General features: G+C 44.1%; 1 non-coding gene across 1 annotated transcript; it reads left to right on the top strand.

Annotated features, from left to right (window-relative positions):
• Nucleotides 1–5708: 5708 nt before the first annotated feature.
• On the top strand, nt 5709–5780 carry trnar-ucu (transfer RNA arginine (anticodon UCU)). The gene has a single exon. It is a non-coding gene; the product is annotated as a tRNA-Arg (tRNA).
• Nucleotides 5781–15873: the final 10093 nt, after the last annotated feature.

Below are 15873 nucleotides of genomic sequence, written 5' to 3'. Positions count from 1 at the left end.
TGTGGCTGAGAGCAGAGTCGCGCAGCGGAAGCGTGCTGGGCCCATAACCCAGAGGTCGATGGATCGAAACCATCCTCTGCTAAACAGCTTATTTTAAGTGCGAACAACATTTTTAAAAAATTTGTCGTTTCATGGCCATGTCTCAGTGCCATTATATATATTTTTTTACCTCTTCCAACAGTTCGTATAGGTCATACTGTTTACACAGTATCCCAGTGGCCTAAGACACTGGACTCCTAAGCCATGGATTGTGAGTTCTATTCTTTTCTGAAGTGGCTGAGAGCAGAGTGGCGCAGCGGAAGCGTGCTGGGCCCATAACCCAGAGGTCGATGGATCGAAACCATCCTCTGCTAAACAGTTTATTTTAAGTGCGAACAACATTTTTTTTAAAATGTGTCGTTTCATGGGCATGTCTCAGTGCCATTATATATATTTTTTTACCTCTTCCAACAGTTCGTATAGGTCATACTGTTTACACAGTATCCCAGTGGCCTAAGACACTGGACTCCTAAGCCATGGATTGTGAGTTCTAGTCTTTTCTGAAGTGGCTGAGAGCAGAGTGGCGCAGCGGAAGCGTGCTGGGCCCATAACCCAGAGGTCGATGGATCGAAACCATCCTCTGCTAAACAGTTTATTTTAAGTGCGAACAACATTTTTAAAAAATTTGTCGTTTCATGGGCATGTCTCAGTGCCATTATATATATTTTTTTACCTCTTCCAACAGTTCGTATAGGTCATACTGTTTACACAGTATCCCAGTGGCCTAAGACACTGGACTCCTAAGCCATGGATTGTGAGTTCTAGTCTTTTCTGAAGTGGCTGAGAGCAGAGTGGCGCAGCAGAAGCGTGCTGGGCCCATAACCCAGAGGTCGATGGATCGAAACCATCCTCTGCTAAACAGTTTATTTTAAGTGCGAACAACATTTTTAAAAAATGTGTCGTTTCATGGGCATAATGTCTCAGTGCCATTATAATTTTTTTTTTACCTCTTCCAACAGTTCGTATAGGTCATACTGTTTACACAGTATCCCAGTGGCCTAAGATACTGGACTCCTATGCCATGGATTGTGAGTTCTAGTCTTTTCTGAAGTGGCTGAGAGCAGAGTGGCGCAGCGGAAGCGTGCTGGGCCCATAACCCAGAGGTTGAAAGCTCGAAACCATCCTCTGCTAAACAGTTTATTTTAAGTGCGAACAACATTTTTTTTAAATGTGTCGTTTCATGGGCATGTCTCAGTGCCATTATATATATTTTTTTACCTCTTCCAACAGTTCGTATAGGTCATACTGTTTACACAGTATCCCAGTGGCCTAAGACACTGGACTCCTAAGCCATGGATTGTGAGTTCTAGTCTTTTCTGAAGTGGCTGAGAGCAGAGTGGCGCAGCGGAAGCGTGCTGGGCACATAACCCAGAGGTCTATGGATGGAAACCATCCTCTGCTAAACAGCTTATTTTAAGTGCGAACAACATTTTAAAAAAATGTGTCGTTTCATGGCCATGTCTCAGTGCCATTATATATATTTTTTTACCTCTTCCAACAGTTCGTATAGGTCATACTGTTTACACAGTATCCCAGTGGCCTAAGACACTGGACTCCTAAGCCATGGATTGTGAGTTCTATTCTTTTCTGAAGTGGCTGAGAGCAGAGTGGCGCAGCGGAAGCGTGCTGGGCCCATAACCCAGAGGTCGATGGATCGAAACCATCTTCTGCTAAACAGTTAATTTTAAGTGCGAACAACATTTTAAAAAAATTTGTCGTTTCATGGGCATGTCTCAGTGCCATTATAATTTTTTGTTTACCTCTTCCAACAGTTCGTATAGGTCATACTGTTTACACAGTATCCCAGTGGCCTAAGATACTGGACTCCCAAGCCATGGATTGTGAGTTCTAGTCTTTTCTGATGTGGCTGAGAGCAGAGTGGCCCAGCGGAAGCGTGCTGGGCCCATAACCCAGAGGTCTCTGGATCGAAACCATCCTCTGCTAAACAGTTTATTTTAAGTGCGAACAACATTTTTAAAAAATGTGTCGTTTCATGGGCATAATGTCTCAGTGCCATTATAATTTTTTTTTACCTCTTCCAACAGTTCGTATAGGTCATACTGTTTACACAGTATCCCAGTGGCCTAAGATACTGGACTCCTAAGCCATGGATTGTGAGTTCTAGTCTTTTCTGAAGTAGCAGAGAGCAGAGTGGCGCAGCGGAAGCGTGCTCGGCCCATAACCCAGAGGTCGATGGATCGAAACCATCCTCTGCTAAACAGTTCATTTTAAGTGCAAACAACATTTTTTAAAAATGTGTCGTTTCATGGGCATGTCTCAGTGTCATTATATATATTTTTTTACCTCTTCCAACAGTTCGTATAGGTCATACTGTTTACACAGTATCCCAGTGGCCTAAGACACTGGACTCCTAAGCAAAGGATTTTGAGTTCTAGTCTTTTCTGAAGTGGCTGAGAGCAGAGTGGCGCTGCGGAAGGGTGCTGGGCCCATAACCCAGAGGTCGATAGATCGAAACCATCCTCTGCTAAACAGTTTATTTTAAGTGCGAACAACATTTTTAAAAAATTTGTCGTTTCATGGGCATGTCTCAGTGCCATTATATATATTTTTTTACCTCTTCCAACAGTTCGTATAGGTCATACTGTTTACACAGTATCCCAGTGGCCTAAGACACTGGACTCCTAAGCCATGGATTGTGAGTTCTAGTCTTTTCTGAAGTGGCTGAGAGCAGAGTGGCGCAGCGGGAGCGTGCTGGGCCCATAACCCAGAGGTCGATGGATCGAAACCATCCTCTGCTAAACAGTTTATTTTAAGTGCGAACAACATTTTTTTTAAATGTGTCGTTTCATGGGCATGTCTCAGTGCCATTATATATATTTTTTTACCTCTTCCAACAGTTCGTATAGGTCATACTGTTTACACAGTATCCCAGTGGCCTAAGACACTGGACTCCTAAGCAAAGGATTTTGAGTTCTAGTCTTTTCTGAAGTGGCTGAGAGCAGAGTGGCGCTGCGGAAGGGTGCTGGGCCCATAACCCAGAGGTCGATAGATCGAAACCATCCTCTGCTAAACAGTTTATTTTAAGTGCGAACAACATTTTTTTTAAATGTGTCGTTTCATGGGCATGTCTCAGTGCCATTATACTTTTTTTTTTACCTCTTCCAACAGTTCGTATAGGTCATACTGTTTACACAGTATCCCAGTGGCCTAAGATACTGGACTCCCAAGCCATGGATTGTGAGTTCTAGTCTTTTCTGATGTGGCTGAGAGCAGAGTGGCCCAGCGGAAGCGTGCTGGGCCCATAACCCAGAGGTCTCTGGATCGAAACCATCCTCTGCTAAACAGTTTATTTTAAGTGCGAACAACATTTTTAAAAAATGTGTCGTTTCATGGGCATAATGTCTCAGTGCCATTATAATTTTTTTTTACCTCTTCCAACAGTTCGTATAGGTCATACTGTTTACACAGTATCCCAGTGGCCTAAGACACTGGACTCCTAAGCCATGGATTGTGAGTTCTAGTCTTTTCTGAAGTGGCTGAGAGCAGAGTGGCGCAGCGGAAGCGTGCTGGGCCCATAACCCAGAGGTCGATGGATCGAAACCATCCTCTGCTAAACAGTTTATTTTAAGTGCGAACAACATTTTTTTTAAATGTGTCGTTTCATGGGCATGTCTCAGTGCCATTATAATTTTTTGTTTACCTCTTCCAACAGTTCGTATAGGTCATACTGTTTACACAGTATCCCAGTGGCCTAAGACACTGGACTCCTAAGCCAAGGATTGTGAGTTCTAGTCTTTTCTGAAGTGGCTGAGAGCAGAGTGGCGCAGCGGAAGCGTGCTGGGCCCATAACCCAGAGGTCGATGGATCGAAACCATCCTCTGCTAAACAGCTGATTTTAAGTGCGAACAACATTTTTTAAAAATTTGTCGTTTCATGGGCATGTCTCAGTGCCATTATATATATTTATTTACCTCTTCCAACAGTTCGTATAGGTCATACTGTTTACACAGTATCCCAGTGGCCTAAGACACTGGACTCCTAAGCCACGGATTGTGAGTTCTATTCTTTTCTGAAGTGTCTGAGAGCAGAGTGGCGCAGCGGAAGCGTGCTGTGCCCATAACCCAGAGGTCGATGGATCGAAACCATCCTCTGCTAAACAGTTTATTTTAAGTGCGAACAACATTTTTTTTAAATGTGTCGTTTCATGGGCATGTCTCAGTGCCATTATCATTTTTTGTTTACCTCTTCCAACAGTTCGTATAGGTCATACTGTTTACACAGTATCCCAGTGGCCTAAGACAGTGGACTCCTAAGCCAAGGATTGTGAGTTCTAGTCTTTTCTGAAGTGGCTGAGAGCAGAGTGGCGCAGCGGAAGCGTGCTGGGCCCATAACCCAGAGGTCGATGGATCGAAACCATCCTCTGCTAAACAGCTTATTTTAAGTGCGAACAACATTTTAAAAAAATGTGTCGTTTCATGGGCATGTCTCAGTGCCATTATAATTTTTTGTTTACCTCTTCCAACAGTTCGTATAGGTCATACTGTTTACACAGTATCCCAGTGGCCTAGGACACTGGACTCCTAAGCCATGGATTGTGAGTTCTAGTCTTTTCTGAAGTGGCTGAGAGCAGAGTGGCGCAGCGGAAGAGTGCTGGGCCCATAACCCAGAGGTCGATGGATAGAAACCATCCTCTGCTAAACGGTTTATTTTAAGTGCGAACAACATTTTTAAAAAATGTGTCGTTTCATGGGCATGTCTCAGTGCCATTATATATATTTTTTTACCTCTTCCAACAGTTCGTATAGGTCATACTGTTTACACAGTATCCCAGTGGCCTAAGACACTGGACTCCTAAGCCAGGGATTGTGGGTTCAAGTCCCATCTGGGGTGGATGGAAGCAGAGTGGCGCAGCGGGAGCGTGCTGGGCCCATAACCCAGAAGTCGATGGATCGAAACCATCCTCTTCTAAACAGTTTATTTTAAGTGCGAACAACATTTTTTTTAAATGTGTCGTTTCATGGGCATGTCTCAGTGCCATTATATATATTTTTTTACCTCTTCCAACAGTTCGTATAGGTCATACTGTTTACACAGTATCCCAGTGGCCTAAGACACTGGACTCCTAAGCCATGGATTGTGAGTTCTAGTCTTTTCTGAAGTGGCTGAGAGCAGAGTGGCGCAGCGGAAGCGTGCTGGGCCCATAACCCAGAGGTCGATGGATCGAAACCATCCTCTGCTAAACAGTTTATTGTAAGTGCGAACAACATTTTTAAAAAATGTGTCGTTTCATGGGCATGTCTCAGTGCCATTATAATTTTTTGTTTACCTCTTCCAACAGTTCGTATAGGTCATACTGTTTACACAGTATCCCAGTGGCCTAAGACACTGGACTCCTAAGCCACGGATTGTGAGTTCTAGTATTTTCTGAAGTGGCTGAGAGCAGAGTGGCGCAGCGGAGCGTGCTGGGCCCATAACTCAGAGGTCGATGGATCGAAACCATCCTCTGCTAAACAGTTTATTTTAAGTGCGAACAACATTTTTTTTAAATTTGTCGTTTCATGGGCATGTCTCAGTGCCATTATATATATTTTTTTACCTCTTCCAACAGTTCGTACAGGTCATACTGTTTACACAGTATCCCAGTGGCCTAAGACACTGGACTCCTAAGCCATGGATTGTGAGTTCTAGTCTTTTCCAAAGTGGGTGAGAGCAGAGTGGCGCAGCGGAAGCGTGCTGGGCCTCTAACCCAGAGGTCGATGGATCGAAACCATCCTCTGCTAAACAGTTTATTTAAAGTGCGAACAACATTTTTAAAAAATGTGTCGTTTCATGGGCATGTCTCAGTGCCATTATAATTTTTTGTTTACCTCTTCCAACAGTTCGTATAGGTCATACTGTTTACACAGTATCCCAGTGGCCTAAGATTGTGGGTTCAAGTCCCATGGGGTGGATGGAAGCAGAGTGGCGCAGCGGGAGCGTTCTGGGCCCATAACCCAGAGGTCGATGGATCGAAGCCATCCTCTGCTAAACAGGTTATTTTGAGTGCGAACAACATTTTTTTTAAATGTGTCGTTTCATGGGCATGTCTCAGTGCCATTATAATTTTTTGTTTACCTCTTCCAACAGTTCGTATAGGTCATACTGTTTACACAGTATCCCAGTGGCCTAAGACACTGGACTCCCAAGCCACGGATTGTGAGTTCTAGTCTTTTCTGAAGTGGCTGAGAGCAGAGTGGCGCAGCGGAAGCGTGCTGGGCCCATAACTCAGAGGTCGATGGATCGAAACCATCCTCTGCTAAACAGTTTATTTTAAGTGCGAACAACATTTTTTTTAAATGTGTCGTTTCATGGGCATGTCTCAGTGCCATTCTATATATTTGTTTACCTCTTCCAACAGTTCGTATAGGTCATACTGTTTACACAGTATCCCAGTTGCCTAAGACACTGGACTCCTAAGCCATGGATTGTGAGTTCTAGTCTTTTCTGAATTGGCTGAGAGCAGAGTGGCGCAGCGGAAGCGTGCTGGGCCCATAACCCAGAGGTCGATGGGTCGAAACCATCCTCTGCTAAACAGTTTATTTTAAGTGCGAACAACATTTTTTTTAAATGTGTCGTTTCATGGGCATGTCTCAGTGCCATTATAATTTTTTGTTTACCTCTTCCAACAGTTCGTATAGGTCATACTGTTTACACAGTATCCCAGTGGCCTAAGACACTGGACTCCTAAGCCACGGATTGTGAGTTCTAGTCTTTTCTGAAGTGGCTGAGAGCAGAGTGGCGCAGCTGAAGTGTGCTGGGCCCATAACCCAGAGGTCGGTGGATCGAAACCATCCTCTGCTAAACAGCTTATTTTAAGTGCGAACAACATTTTTAAAACATTTTGTCGTTTCATGGGCATGTCTCAGTGCCATTATATATATTTTTTACCTCTTCCAACAGTTCGTATAGGTCATACTGTTTACACAGTATCCCAGTGGCCTAAGACACTGGACTCCTAAGCCATGGATTGTGAGTTCTAGTCTTTTCTGAAGTGGCTGAGAGCAGAGTGGCGCAGCGGAAGTGTGCTGGGCCCAGAGGTCGATGAATCGAAACCATCCTCTGCTAAACATCTTATTTTAAGTGCGAACAACATTTTTTTTAAATTTGTTGTTTCATGGGCATGTCTCAGTGCCATTATATATATTTTTTTACCTCTTCCAACAGTTCGTATAGGTCATACTGTTTACACAGTATCCCAGTGGCCTAAGACACTGAACTCCTAAGCCATGGATTGTGAGTTCTAGTCTTTTCTGAAGTGGCTGAGAGCAGAGTGGCGCAGCGGAAGCGTGCTGGGCCCATAACCCAGAGGTCGATGGATCGAAACCATCCTCTGCTAAACAGCTGATTTTAAGTGCGAACAACATTTTTAAAAAATGTGTCGTTTCATGGGCATGTCTCAGTGCCATTATATATATTTATTTACCTCTTCCAACAGTTCGTATAGGTCATACTGTTTACACAGTATCCCAGTGGCCTAAGACACTGGACTCCTAAGCCAAGGATTGTGAGTTCTAGTCTTTTCTGAAGTGGCTGAGAGCAGAGTGGCGCAGCGGAAGCGTGCTGGGCCCATAACCCAGAGGTCGACGGATCGAAACCATCCTCTGCTAAACAGCTTATTTTAAGTGCGAACAACATTTTTAAAAAATGTGTCGTTTCATGGGCATGTCTCAGTGCCATTATATATATTTATTTACCTCTTCCAACAGTTCGTATAGGTCATACTGTTTACACAGTATCCCAGTGGCCTAAGACACTGGACTCCTAAGCCACAGATTGTGAGTTCTATTCTTTTCTGAAGTGTCTGAGAGCAGAGTGGCGCAGCGGAAGCGTGCTGGGCCCATAACCCAGAGGTCGATGGATCGAAACCATCCTCTGCTAAACAGTTTATTTAAAGTGCGAACAACATTTTTAAAAAATGTGTCGTTTCATGGGCATGTCTCAGTGCCATTATAATTTTTTGTTTACCTCTTCCAACAGTTCGTATAGGTCATACTGTTTACACAGTATCCCAGTGGCCTAAGATTGTGGGTTCAAGTCCCATGGGGTGGATGGAAGCAGAGTGGCGCAGCGGGAGCGTTCTGGGCCCATAACCCAGAGGTCGATGGATCGAAGCCATCCTCTGCTAAACAGTTTATTTTAAGTGCGAACAACATTTTTTTTAAATGTGTCGTTTCATGGGCATGTCTCAGTGCCATTCTATATATTTGTTTACCTCTTCCAACAGTTCGTATAGGTCATACTGTTTACACAGTATCCCAGTTGCCTAAGACACTGGACTCCTAAGCCATGGATTGTGAGTTCTAGTCTTTTCTGAATTGGCTGAGAGCAGAGTGGCGCAGCGGAAGCGTGCTGGGCCCATAACCCAGAGGTCGATGGGTCGAAACCATCCTCTGCTAAACAGTTTATTTTAAGTGCGAACAACATTTTTTTTAAATGTGTCGTTTCATGGGCATGTCTCAGTGCCATTATATATATTTTTTACCTCTTCCAACAGTTCGTATAGGTCATACTGTTTACACAGTATCCCAGTGGCCTAAGACACTGGACTCCTAAGCCATGGATTGTGAGTTCTAGTCTTTTCTGAAGTGGCTGAGAGCAGAGTGGCGCAGCGGAAGTGTGCTGGGCCCAGAGGTCGATGAATCGAAACCATCCTCTGCTAAACATCTTATTTTAAGTGCGAACAACATTTTTTTTAAATTTGTTGTTTCATGGGCATGTCTCAGTGCCATTATCATTTTTTGTTTACCTCTTCCAACAGTTCGTATAGGTCATACTGTTTACACAGTATCCCAGTGGCCTAAGACACTGGACTCCTAAGCCAAGGATTGTGAGTTCTAGTCTTTTCTGAAGTGGCTGAGAGCAGAGTGGCGCAGCGGAAGCGTGCTGGGCCCATAACCCAGAGGTCGACGGATCGAAACCATCCTCTGCTAAACAGCTTATTTTAAGTGCGAACAACATTTTTAAAAAATGTGTCGTTTCATGGGCATGTCTCAGTGCCATTATATATATTTATTTACCTCTTCCAACAGTTCGTATAGGTCATACTGTTTACACAGTATCCCAGTGGCCTAAGACACTGGACTCCTAAGCCACAGATTGTGAGTTCTATTCTTTTCTGAAGTGTCTGAGAGCAGAGTGGCGCAGCGGAAGCGTGCTGGGCCCATAACCCAGAGGTCGATGGATCGAAACCATCCTCTGCTAAACAGTTTATTTTAAGTGCGAACAACATTTTTTTTAAATGTGTCGTTTCATGGGCATGTCTCAGTGCCATTATAATTTTTTGTTTACCTCTTCCAACAGTTCGTATAGGTCATACTGTTTACACAGTATCCCAGTGGCCTAAGACACTGGACTCCTAAGCCATGGATTGTGAGTTCTAGTCTTTTCTGAAGTGGCTGAGAGCAGAGTGGCGCAGCGGAAGAGTGCTGGGCCCATAACCCAGAGTTCGATGGATAGAAACCATCCTCTGCTAAACGGTTTATTTTAAGTGCGAACAACATTTTTAAGAAATGTGTCGTTTCATGGGCATGTCTCAGTGCCATTATATATATTTTTTTACCTCTTCCAACAGTTCGTATAGGTCATACTGTTTACACAGTATCCCAGTGGCCTAAGACACTGGACTCCTAAGCCAGGGATTGTGGGTTCAAGTCCCATCTGGGGTGGATGGAAGCAGAGTGGCGCAGCGGGAGCGTGCTGGGCCCATAACCCAGAAGTCGATGGATCGAAAGCATCCTCTGCTAAACAGTTTATTTTAAGTGCGAACAACATTTTTTTTAAATGTGTCGTTTCATGGGCATGTCTCAGTGCCATTATATATATTTTTTTACCTCTTCCAACAGTTCGTATAGGTCATACTGTTTACACAGTATCCCAGTGGCCTAGGACACTGGACTCCTAAGCCATGGATTGTGAGTTCTAGTCTTTTCTGAAGTGGCTGAGAGCAGAGTGGCGCAGCGGAAGCGTGCTGGGCCCATAACCCAGAGGTCGATGGATCGAAACCATCCTCTGCTAAACAGTTTATTTTAAGTGCGAACAACATTTTTTTTAAATGTGTCGTTTCATGGGCATGTCTCAGTGCCATTATAATTTTTTGTTTACCTCTTCCAACAGTTCGTATAGGTCATACTGTTTACACAGTATCCCAGTGGCCTAAGACACTGGACTCCTAAGCCATGGATTGTGAGTTCTAGTCTTTTCTGAAGTGGCTGAGAGCAGAGTGGCGCAGCGGAAGAGTGCTGGGCCCATAACCCAGAGTTCGATGGATAGAAACCATCCTCTGCTAAACGGTTTATTTTAAGTGCGAACAACATTTTTAAGAAATGTGTCGTTTCATGGGCATGTCTCAGTGCCATTATATATATTTTTTTACCTCTTCCAACAGTTCGTATAGGTCATACTGTTTACACAGTATCCCAGTGGCCTAAGACACTGGACTCCTAAGCCAGGGATTGTGGGTTCAAGTCCCATCTGGGGTGGATGGAAGCAGAGTGGCGCAGCGGGAGTGTGCTGGGCCCATAACCCAGAAGTCGATGGATCGAAACCATCCTCTGCTAAACAGTTTATTTTAAGTGCGAACAACATTTTTTTAAATGTGTCGTTTCATGGGCATGTCTCAGTGCCATTATATATATTTTTTTACCTCTTCCAACAGTTCGTATAGGTCATACTGTTTACACAGTATCCCAGTGGCCTAAGACACTGGACTCCTAAGCCATGGATTGTGAGTTCTAGTCTTTTCTGAAGAGGCTGTGAGCAGAGTGGCGCAGCGGAAGCGTGCTGGGCCCATAACCCAGAGGTCGATGGATCGAAACCATCCTCTGCTAAACAGTTTATTGTAAGTGCGAACAACATTTTTAAAAAATGTGTCGTTTCATGGGCATGTCTCAGTGCCATTATAATTTTTTGTTTACCTCTTCCAACAGTTCGTATAGGTCATACTGTTTACACAGTATCCCAGTGGCCTAAGACACTGGACTCCTAAGCCACGGATTGTGAGTTCTAGTATTTTCTGAAGTGGCTGAGAGCAGAGTGGCGCAGCGGAAGAGTGCGGGGCCCATAACTCAGAGGTCGATGGATCGAAACCATCCTCTGCTAAACAGTTTATTTTAAGTGCGAACAACATTTTTTTTAAATGTGTCGTTTCATGGGCATGTCTCAGTGCCATTATATATATTTTTTTACCTCTTCCAACAGTTCGTACAGGTCATACTGTTTACACAGTATCCCAGTGGCCTAAGACACTGGACTCCTAAGCCATGGATTGTGAGTTCTAGTCTTTTCCGAAGTTGGTGAGAGCAGAGTGGCGCAGCGGAAGCGTGCTGGGCCTCTAACCCAGAGGTCGATTGATCGAAACCATCCTCTGCTAAACAGTTTATTTTAAGTGCGAACAACATTTTTAAAAAATGTGTCGTTTCATGGGCATGTCTCAGTGCCATTATAATTTTTTGTTTACCTCTTCCAACAGTTCGTATAGGTCATACTGTTTACACAGTATCCCAGTGGCCTAAGATTGTGGGTTCAAGTCCCATGGGGTGGATGGAAGCAGAGTGGCGCAGCGGGAGCGTGCTGGGCCCATAACCCAGAGGTCGATGGATCGAAGCCATCCTCTGCTAAACAGGTTATTTTGAGTGCGAACAACATTTTTTTTAAATGTGTCGTTTCATGGGCATGTCTCAGTGCCATTATAATTTTTTGTTTACCTCTTCCAACAGTTCGTATAGGTCATACTGTTTACACAGTATCCCAGTGGCCTAAGACACTGGACTCCTAAGCCACGGATTGTGAGTTCTAGTCTTTTCTGAAGTGGCTGAGAGCAGAGTGGCGCAGCGGAAGCGTGCTTGGCCCATAACTCAGAGGTCGATGGATCGAAACCATCCTCTGCTAAACAGTTTATTTTAAGTGCGAACAACATTTTTTTTAAATGTGTCGTTTCATGGGCATGTCTCAGTGCCATTCTATATATTTTTTTACCTCTTCCAACAGTTCGTATAGGTCATACTGTTTACACAGTATCCCAGTGGCCTAAGACACTGGACTCCTAAGCCATGGATTGTGAGTTCTAGTCTTTTCTGAAGTGGATGAGAGCAGAGTGGCGCAGCGGAAGCGTGCTGGGCCCATAACCCAGAGGTCGATGGATCGAAACCATCCTCTGCTAAACAGCTTATTTTAAGTGCGAACAACATTTTTAAAAAATTTGTCGTTTCATGGCCATGTCTCAGTGCCATTATATATATTTTTTTACCTCTTCCAACAGTTCGTATAGGTCATACTGTTTACACAGTATCCCAGTGGCCTAAGACACTGGACTCCTAAGCCATGGATTGTGAGTTCTATTCTTTTCTGAAGTGGCTGAGAGCAGAGTGGCGCAGCGGAAGCGTGCTGGGCCCATAACCCAGTGGTCGATGGATCGAAACCATCCTCTGCTAAACAGTTTATTTTAAGTGCGAACAACATTTTTTTTTAAATGTGTCGTTTCATGGGCATGTCTCAGTGCCATTATATATATTTTTTTACCTCTTCCAACAGTTCGTATAGGTCATACTGTTTACACAGTATCCCAGTGGCCTAAGACACTGGACTCCTAAGCCATGGATTGTGAGTTCTAGTCTTTTCTGAAGTGGCTGAGAGCAGAGTGGCGCAGCGGAAGCGTGCTGGGCCCATAACCCAGAGGTCGATGGATCGAAACCATCCTCTGCTAAACAGTTTATTTTAAGTGCGAACAACATTTTTAAAAAATGTGTCGTTTCATGGGCATGTATCAGTGCCATTATATATTTTTTTTTACCTCTTCCAACAGTTCGTATAGGTCATACTGTTTACACAGTATCCCAGTGGCCTAAGACACTGGACTCCTAAGCCATGGATAGTGAGTTCTAGTCTTTTCTGAAGTGGCTGAGAGCAGAGTGGCGCAGCGGAAGCGTGCTGGGCCCATAACCCAGAGGTCGATGGATCGAAACCATCCTCTGCTAAACAGATTATTTTAAGTGCGAACAACATTTTTAAAAAATGTGTCGTTTCATGGGCATGTCTCAGTGCCATTATAATTTTTTGTTTACCTCTTCCAACAGTTCGTATAGGTCATACTGTTTACACAGTATCCCAGTGGCCTAAGACACTGGACTCCTAAGCCAGGGATTGTGGGTTCAAGTCCCATCCGAGGTGGATGGAAGCAGAGTGGCGTAGCGGAAGCGTGCTGGGCCCATAACCCAGAGGTCGATGGATCGAAACCATCCTCTGCTAAACAGTTTATTTTAAGTGCGAACAACATTTTTAAAAAATGTGTCGTTTCATGGGCATGTTTCAGTGCCATTATATATATTTTTTTACCTCTTCCAACAGTTCGTATAGGTCACACTGTTTACACAGTATCCCAGTGGCCTAAGACACTGGACTCCTAAGCCATGGATTGTGAGTTCTAGTCTTTTCTGAAGTGGCTGAGAGCAGAGTGGCACAGCGGAAGCGTGCTGGGCCCATAACCCAGAGGTCGATGGATCGAAACCATCCTCTGCTAAACAGTTTATTTTAAGTGCGAACAACATTTTAAAAAAATGTGTCGTTTCATGGGCATGTCTCAGTGCCATTATATATATATTTTTTACCTCTTCCAACAGTTCGTATAGGTCATACTGTTTAAACAGTATCCCAGTGGCCTAACACACTGGACTCCTAAGCCATGGATTGTGAGTTCTAGTCTTTTCTGAAGTGGCTGAGAGCAGAGTTGCGCAGCGGGAGCGTGCTGGGCCCATAACCCAGAGGTCGATGGATCGAAACCATCCTCTGCTAAACAGTTTATTTTAAGTGCGAACAACATTTTTTTTAAATGTGTCGTTTCATGGCATGTCTCAGTGCCATTATAATTTTTTGTTTACCTCTTCCAACAGTTCGTATAGGTCATACTGTTTACACAGTATCCCAGTGGCCTAAGACACTGGACTCCTAAGCCAGGGATTGTGGGTTCAAGTCCCATCCGAGGTGGATGGAAGCAGAGTGGCGCAGCGGGAGCGTGCTGGGCCCATAACCCAGAGGTCGATGGATCGAAACCATCCTCTGCTAAACAGTTTATTTTAAGTGCGAACAAATTTTTTTTTAAATGTGTCGTTTCATGGGCATGTCTCAGTGCCATTATATATTTTTTTTTTACCTCTTCCAACAGTTCGTATAGGTCATACTGTTTACACAGTATCCCAGTGGCTTAACACACTGGACTCCTAAGCCATGGATTGTGAGTTCTAGTCTTTTCTGAAGTGGCTGAGAGCAGAGTGGCGCTGCGGAAGCGTGCTGGGCCCATAACCCAGAGGTCGATGGATCGAAACCATCCTCTGCTAAACAGTTTATTTTAAGTGCGAACAACATTTTTTAAAAATGTGTCATTTCATGGGCATGTCTCAGTGCCATTATATATTTTTTTTTTACCTCTTCCAACAGTTCGTATAGGTCATACTGTTTACACAGTATCCCAGTGGCCTAAGACACTGGACTCCTAAGCCATGGATTGTGAGTTCTAGTCTTTTCTGAAGAGTCTGAGAGCTTAGTGGTGCAGCGGAAGCGTCCTGGGCCCATAACCCAGAGGTCGATGGATCGAAACCATCCTCTGCTAAACAGTTTATTTTAAGTGCGAACAACATTTTTAAAAAATGTGTCGTTTCATGGGCATGTCTCAGTGCCATTATCATTTTTTTTTTACCTCTTCCAACAGCCTCCTAAGCCAGGGATTGTGGGTTCAAGTCCCATCTGGGGTGGATGTAAGCAGAGTGGCGCAGCGGGAGCGTGCTGGGCCAATAACCCAGAGGTCGACGGATCGAAGCCATCCTCTGCTAAACAGTTTATTTTAAGTGCGAACAACATTTTAAAAAAATGTGTCGTTTCATGGGCATGTCTCAGTGCCATTATATATATTTTTTTACCTCTTCCAACAGTTCGTATAGGTCATACTGTTTACACAGTATCCCAGTGGCCTAACACACTGGACTCCTAAGCCATGGATTGTGAGTTCTATTCTTTTCTGAAGTGGCTGAGAGCAGAGTGGCGCAGCGGGAGCGTGCTGGGCCCATAACCCAGAGGTCGATGGATCGAAACCATCCTCTGCTGAACAGTTTATTTTAAGTGCGAACAACATTTTTTTTAAATGTGTTGTTTCATGGCATGTCTCAGTGCCATTATAATTTTTTGTTTACCTCTTCCAACAGTTCGTATAGGTCATATTGTTTACACAGTATCCCAGTGGCCTAAGACACTGGACTCCAAAGCCAGGGATTGTGGGTTCAAGTCCCATCTGGGGTGGATGGAAGCAGAGTGGCGCAGCGGGAGCGTGCTGGGCCCATAACCCAGAGGTCGATGGATCGAAACCATCCTCTGCTGAACAGTTTATTTTAAGTGCGAACAACAATTTTTTTAAATGTGTCGTTTCATGGGCATGTCTCAGTTCCATTATATATTTTTTTTTTACCTCTTCCAACAGTTCGTATAGGTCATACTGTTTACACAGTATCCCAGTGGCCTAACACACTGGACTCCTAAGCCATGGATTGTGAGTTCTAGTCTTTTCTGAAGTGGCTGAGAGCAGAGTGGCGCAGCGGAAGCGTGCTGGGCCCATAACCCAGAGGTCGATGGATCGAAACCATCCTCTGCTAAACAGTTTATTTTAAGTGCGAACAACATTTTTTTTAAATGTGTCGTTTCATGGGCATGTTTCAGTGCCATTATATATATTTTTTTACATCTTCCAACAGTTCGTATAGGTCATACTGTTTACACAGTATCCCAGTGGCCTAACACACTGGACTCCTAAGCCATGGATTGTGAGTTCTAGTCTTTTCTGAAGTGGCTGAGAGC

The sequence above is a fragment of the Oncorhynchus clarkii genome, unplaced genomic scaffold (genome assembly GCF_045791955.1).
Source record: "Oncorhynchus clarkii lewisi isolate Uvic-CL-2024 unplaced genomic scaffold, UVic_Ocla_1.0 unplaced_contig_1723_pilon_pilon, whole genome shotgun sequence".
NCBI classification, from domain to species: Eukaryota; Metazoa; Chordata; class Actinopteri; order Salmoniformes; family Salmonidae; genus Oncorhynchus; species Oncorhynchus clarkii.
This window is presented reverse-complemented; position numbering and strand designations above follow the sequence as displayed.